Source organism: Humulus lupulus, chromosome 2 (assembly GCF_963169125.1).
Source record: "Humulus lupulus chromosome 2, drHumLupu1.1, whole genome shotgun sequence".
In the NCBI taxonomy this organism is placed as follows: Eukaryota; Viridiplantae; Streptophyta; class Magnoliopsida; order Rosales; family Cannabaceae; genus Humulus; species Humulus lupulus.
In genome coordinates, this window is record NC_084794.1 from 150,343,640 (window position 1) to 150,351,203 (window position 7,564).

General features: G+C 36.0%; 1 long non-coding RNA gene across 1 annotated transcript; it reads left to right on the top strand.

Moving 5' to 3' along the window:
* The first annotated feature begins 260 nt into the window (after nt 1-260).
* LOC133818624 (uncharacterized) lies at nt 261-1,256 on the top strand. The gene is made up of 2 exons (XR_009885992.1): nt 261-773; nt 857-1,256. It is a non-coding gene; the product is annotated as an uncharacterized LOC133818624 (long non-coding RNA).
* Nucleotides 1,257-7,564: the final 6,308 nt, after the last annotated feature.

Sequence of the window (7,564 nt, forward strand, 5' to 3'; positions counted from 1 at the left end):
CCGTTAGTTTTAAAGTCATCTAAATAAGGTAAATATTTTTTTTAATTTAATAAAGTTATCTAAATAAGATAAATAAATTGAAGATTTTTTTTTTTAATAAATGAGTCATAATAATTTTTCATCACATATTTTAAAATTGGGTAGATACTCATTTGGTACCTTGTATTTTTACAAAGTATCAATTTTGTACCCTCTATTATTAATATTTCTCACTTGGTACCTTCAATTTTGTAAATCAATTAAAAATGGTACCTTCCAATACAATTTGGCCTACATATTTTTCATAATTACCAGATTACCCTTAGTTATAAATAGTTGAAATTATTTTTAAAAAATTATGAGACACATGTCATATTATAATTGGTCCTACTCATTTATTTATATAAAATTAATATTAAAATTATAAAATAATTAAAAAAAACAAATTAAAATATATAAAATTAGTTTAATTGACATAAAAAAATTAAACTGAAAAAATATTTCCAGATCTCGTTCTTCTCTTTCTCCTCCCCCCTGCGGTTTCTTCTTCTTCTTCTTCTTCTTCTTTGAATTGTGGTTGAAGCCAGAGCTGGGTTGAGGGCTTGTCGAAGACGGAACGGGAGCTAGGTCGAGAGGCCAGGGATAGGGAAAATCGTGGTCTGAACTGGCACCAATCTCTTCTTCTTCTACCTTTCACTTTCTCTTCTGCTACTGTAGGTGATTGGTGCTGGAAACGGGTGCGTCTGGGAGGCTCTGAGATGATTGTAGGCTTTTGGCTTCTAACTTCAGCGCATGTGGGTTAAGGTTTCCTGATTTTCATCTTCTTTAATGCTTGTTCTCTTCCTATTCTTCCTCTCCATCTATTTTTTTACTGTAGGAGAACAACCAATCCATACCGAAGGTGGAGGAATTACGACATAGCTTTGAGGAGCTGGTTGAAGGCGACACTGGACGTATGGTACTTCATTTCTGTGCGATGTGGCGACTGAGCTGGGCTGTGGTGATGGAGGGTAAGAGCAACAATAGATCTAATCCGGGGAGGTGCAGTTTAGCCGACAATAGTGGGGGGAGCTTGAACTGGATTTGATTATTTTTTATAAATTATACAAATATGAATCTAAGACCTGTTTTCTTTTCTAATTTTCTTTTTGGGGTTGTGATTTTGATTTTTTATAATTTTGAAATAGGTTGGGGTCTTGATTTTGTTATTGTTTGTGATTTTGGTTTTGGGATTTAATTTGGGGTGTTGATTTTATTATGGATTATTCTTGAGTGTTCTTGAGAGTTTTTTTTTAAAGGTTTGATTAAATTTTGATACGAAGTAAAGAAAAAGAATAGCGAAAAGATAAAGATGAAGTTTTTTTTGTTAAATCTAGCATTAATTTTTTTTTTTTTTTTAAATTGTAGTTAAACTCATTTATGTTTTTTGTTTTGTTTTTTTATTAATTAAAATATATGTAGAAATCATAAAAATAAATTAAATCTAATTAATTAATTAACTAGGGTAATCTAGTCATTATAAAAATTTTGTTGACCAAATTTGAACATAATGTATTATTTTTAACTAATTTGCAAAATTGAGGTTACTAAGTGAGAAATATTGATTATAGTGGGTACCAAATCGGTGCAATTTTTTTTTAAAACTTTATATTAAATTATAACCAAAAAGATATTCATGTGCTTAAATTTATTCTTTTTTGCTTTTATTATTTATTTATTTTTGACATTTAACGTATTTTGTTTATTCAAATATATATGTAACAATGAAATAAGATATAAATATATATTTTCTTATTTTTCCATTTAGTTTTTTAATGAGAAATTACTTATTTTAATTGTTATAGCAATTAATTATTATTATATTTATATATTACTTTTTGTTGGCTTTAAAAATTTTAAATTAAATAATTAAAATTTGATAAATAAACATTTTAAATTCATAGTTTTAATTTAGATTTTTGTTTAAATATTTTATTATATTAAAATTCATGGGTATTTTTTCTATAAAAAAATTAGGAAAAAATATTTAATTTTAAAACTATAATGCACTATATATTTATATATAGAAAGTATCTATCTTATAGATTCTTTGTTTAATGTTTTTTTTAATATCATTTTGGTTTATATTTTTTAAATATGTTTATTTCACTCTTTTATAATATATGACATTTTTAATTATTAAAAATTGGGTAATACCATTTTGGACCATTTGTTTTGCAAAAGTTATTAATCGTACCTTGTGTTTAGTTAAATGACAATTTGGACTATGAGTTTTGCAAAATTGAACAAAATAATTCACTAAGTTCAATTTTGATTAAATATTTTTTGAATATGACCAAAATACCCTCAAGTTTTTTAATTATTAAATTAATTAAATAATTAAAAATATATTTTAAAATAGAAAATAAAATAAATTAATTTTAAAATATAAAATATATTACATAATTAATAAAATATATAAATAGATTTAATTTTAAAATTAAGACATAAAGATTAAATAGAAATCTAAAATTAAACCTAAAACTAATCAAAAATCAAAACCCTAGACCTAAAACTAATAAAAAATGAAAATCTTAAAATGTTTTCTTCTTCTTCACCCACTTCTCAAATACTATTAATCATATAATTTATTTTTAAAATATCTATGTTAGTTTTTTATTATTTAAAATAGTTTCTTAATTATTTTTTTAAAAATTAATTTTCTATTTTAAAATATACATTTTAATTATTTAATAATTCATTAATTAAACAGCTTGAAGGTGTTGACGCCGTTTTTCGTTAACTTAAAATGTAGAGCAATTGAACAATAAGAACTATGGCGCAGACAAATAATATGGTAGAACAACAAGAATTTTACGTGGTTCAGCAGTTAACTCTGCCTAGTCCACGAGTCTATTTTATTAAGACTTGGAGTTTTCTGGAAATCCTTCAGGGATGAATTCTCCAGAATTTCTCTCCGTATATCCAAAGATTCATCCTCTACAAATGCTCACGAACTCTCTATAGAGAGTTTTCAGAGTTCATTCCCACATATTTCAGGAAAATACTTCTGTTTATTAATTAAAATAATGATATTAAATACTGTAACTCCTATATACAAGGAAACGTTCCCTGAAGACCAGGGGGCGAATAACAGACTTGTTAATATCCCTTTAATGTTGGGATGTTACAACAATAAATATCTTTAAATGCATGGAACGCGTTACATCAGATGACCCTTTAAATCTTTCGAGGTCGGCAATCAGCATCATGTCGGTCCAGGTCTATAGATAAGTTACGAACTAGCCGCCTTACTCCAAGACCAGCTCGGAGCGGGTAGATACCAACGAGGCTGTTACATTCCGAGCTTGTACTCTTGCTAAGCTCAGGCTACTTGATCCGAAGACACCCGATAACGGATATACCCCGATGCTAAGTTCTTTCGAGCTCAGAAAGAACTTCGAGGTTGCCATCTTGATTCGAGGGTTTGACATCTGGGCCATGAACATGCGTTTTAGATATCTCGAGCTCACACTTGAAGAGTCCAGCTTTCGAGGCCACAATCTCGGGTCTCGAAATCTGGGTGTAACATTTTGCCCCCTCAAAAGTATTAGTTCGAATCCTATGAGAAGGAAACTTTTGAACTACTTTCTTCGGGAACTGTTCCGTCACACACTCGAGTATGGACACGCGTCAGTTGGGTATTGATCACTCAAGGTACTTGGATGCCTTGAAACTCTGCCCATGTCTATCCGCCTGCCCTCCTTTTGTGTACTATCATTTCACTTGTCCCTGACCGTCAGATCTGATATGGAATCTGGCCAATGGCCCAGATTAGTTCAACTTTTAACATCTCCATGGGCCTATAAATAAGCCTTCGGTCGTCTTCTTTAGTTTTCTTTCATGTTCAAATTCTCAGAGAGAAAAAACCAGAAACTTTTGCCCAGTTTTTGCATGTTCTCCAAGCCGAGAAGACAAAGCAACGTTGGACTTTTTGACTCAGTGAGATCGCACTTGCAACCGCTCATTCAATCATCCATTTCTCTGTTTCCACTGATCACATTGTGTAAGTTTTCGGTTCATGGCTTCTTTGCGTTATATATACATTTTTTTTTCTTCATGTATGTTTATGCTTTTGTTACACATGGGCACTAGGATTTATTTTCGACCCATTCATTAGTTTAATGCACTAGGATTAGGGTGCTTCGACTAATAGACATTAGATTCAAACCCAATTTTTGTGAAAAAAAGGTCCAAATATGGTTCCTTTTTTGGGTTTTCAAATTTTAGAGACCATATCTTGCACACCAAGATATCGGGTACAAAATTAGGGTTTTTTAAGGAATGCACGATTCTAAAAAATATCACCTTTTTAATAACCGCCACCTTTTTTCCCTAATATTTCGGGATTTCCCATAACTTATCCACCTTCCCTCCTTTCGGTGGATTACACGCTCTGAGATTGGCTTCATCCTTTGGATCGAGCTTGCCTTGTAGCCTCGATCATTCGAGCTTAGGTACTATTTGTCTCTTTATTTCTTGTTCACTTGGCCCTCACCCTTTTTCTTTCTTATTAGATGTTGCAGAATTCGGGAAAGTGGTGGGGGTCAAAGCTCACGATTCCTTACTCACCAGTAGCTTCAAGCCCGAAATCTCCTTTTACTCGGAACCAATGCTTAATTCGGGAGCATGAACTGAGGCGTGAGCAAGAGGACACTCGAGACCACGTCCGACGTCAGATAGACGAGGTCGAAGAAGGGAAGAGAAAAAGGTTAAGGGTCACCCTTTATCCTATTCTGGACACCGAGCTTAGACCAATTCCTCTCGATCCTATGCTCAAAGTGACAATCGCCGTCAAGCCCGGCGCTCTTCAATTTTCACTGATGGGGGAACCTTCTACCTCGTAGTCGAGGAGAGAATTCTTCGAGGCCGAGCATTACTGGAGCTCGGTTACATCGTTAGGTTAGATAGCTGATATTTTGGCCTTTCACGGCATAGGACTATCGGGCTAGCTGAGGTGTTGAGCTCCGACCTTCCACGAGCAAAGTTGCCGCGCTCCAGGAGATGGAAATCCTGACAGCAAGCTGAGATATGCAGCTTGGAGCCAGGAGCATATGAAGGCAGGGGCGATACTACCCTTGAAGTCTTTTTTCAAGGACTTCACAGATTTTTTTGGGTTGGCTCCCTTCCAGCTCAACACCAATTCTTACAGGGTTCTGTCTACCCTGAGGTCACTGTACCATGAGCTGAAGTGGAAAGGACCTTCGCCAGAAGAGATCTTATATCTCTTTTGCTTGAAAAGCAATCCCTCTCGAGCTCGGGGAGGAGATGGATTCTATTATCTCTCGAGCTATCCCAAGGAGAAGAAGATGTTTGAAGATCTTCCCAACCACCCTCCTGATTTCAAGAAGGCCTTCTTCTGGACAGATGGCCTAGCCCCGTCTCCATTCTACTCTTTCAGAAGGATTCGTAAGTATCTCAACTTCCCTCTATTTTTGCGCTCAAACTTTGTTTTAGGCTCGTGCTTAGTTGAAATGTGTTTTATCTTCTAGCCAACTACCATCGCCTTACCCCCACCATGGAGATGAGGGAGCCAAGAGAAACTCTACTCCAACTTCCCTATGGCAGGAGATCTGTAATGCCCCAAATTTCCTAATAAGGTTTAGGACCTTGATTAGGAGGCCGGGAGGGCCATAATTGATTTAATATGTTAGAAAATGAATATATGCATGTTAATGTGAATTATATTATTATATGATGATAAATGCATGCGTATGGGAGTATTTAAAATGATAAGGGCATTTTGGTAATTTGGCCTGCTGAGGGCATATTTGTAAATTGGGTGCATATTGTAATATGTGAATGAGATTTCATTATTATGGAGACATATTCGAGCTATTCGACATGAGACGGTCATATATAATGGATTAGCGGTTTTGTCATAACGGGGTCAATTTTGGGGTAATAGAAATGTTATTTGGTGATAGATTGGGAATATTTGAGATCAGGGTGAAATTCTAGAAGTTTTGACTATAGTTTCCCCGGGGGTGTTTTCGGGTCCCCGAGCACTAGGTTTTATTTAAGGTTGCTTAAGCTTGAAGTAGCTTGACAGATAAGAACATACGTTAGAAACTTCTCGTTCTCTCTCAAAACAGTCCGTTTTACCGTTTGAGCCTTTTTGAGGAAATCTTGAGTTCTAGGAGTCGGAATCAAGCGAGGGTCGAGGCATAGCGATCCTAGGAAAGATTAGAAGCTTCTTAACCGAAGGATTTGACGAGAAACAACCCAATCGAAGGTAATCTAAGTTTGAAGTTTTAAGTTTTTAAAGTTTTGAAGCTTAGAATTGGACTTTGTTAATTGTTGAGTTTTTGGTCGGTTTGAGCTTTGGGTTTTGAAGGTTTTGGAGTATTGGGAAGCTTGGGAACTTTGATTTGATGATTGGGGAATGTTTGGGTATGTTTTTGGAGGATTTGGAGTGTTTAAAACGCGTTTGGGAATGGCCCAGGGTTGGGGGCCGCGGCCCTGTTCTTGTGCGCCGCGGCCCTAGTTCGAAGAAGCAGGTGTCAGGAAGTGAGCCTTGCTGGGGGCCGCGGCCCTAGATGGAGGGCGCCGCGGCCCTTGCCTCAGAGAACCCTGGGGGCCGCGGCCCAAGGTGCTAGGGCCGCAGCCCTTGCCCTGTTTTCGCCCCGTTTGCTCGTTTTGACCCCGGGAACTTAGTTATGGGCCTCGGGAGTATCCCTACTACTTGGATTAGTTTGGATTGATCTCTTGGGGGCTAGATATTGGTGTGGAACCTTTGATTATCATGTTATTAATAGTGTTCCATATATGGTTATGATTAGGTGACCGCTAAGGACTTAAAGGTTGATCGTTCTCAAGGATCGTTCTTATATTGGTACTAGCTCGAATCTGAGGTAAGAAAACTGCACCCTGTGTATATGTGACATGCATGACTATTATGGATGCATGTTGGTTGATTATTGAGCATGACATGCATGGCTATTATGATGCATGTTGATTGGTTATTGAGTATGACATGCATGGCTATGATTGATGCATGTTGGACGTTTAAATGTAAACATTGTTAGCATAATGAATGCTTGGCAAATCTTGCCCATTTTCATATGAATGTTGTTGAGGCATGCTAGATAATTAAGTGTGATGCATGTAATGCACGTGAAACATGTGATAGGGCATGCCATGAACGATGAATATGAGATTGGTCAGAGCTTGAGTCTCTGAGTTTATGCATGATCATGACTATGCTAGAAACTATTTAGTAAGCATGCTGAATGCCCTATTCTTGGATAACTGGCATATGATACATATTGATAGCATTGCTTACTTGTGTATGGACCAAATACAGAATCGACAAAAGTGTTAGTATCAGCTGTGAGGCTGTGACTTATTTGTCAGGCTCGGCAGTGTTACTGGACACAGGTCAGGAAGCGCTGACTTACTTGTCAGAACGGCCTTAGCGTGAATCACGCAAGCCAACAGCGATTAGATCTAATCGATTACTAGCATTGAATGACTCAAGGAGCATTAATGCCTGACCGACCCTGAGGGTCGATGAATAAACAGAGCTTGAAGGCCAGTGGCTTAC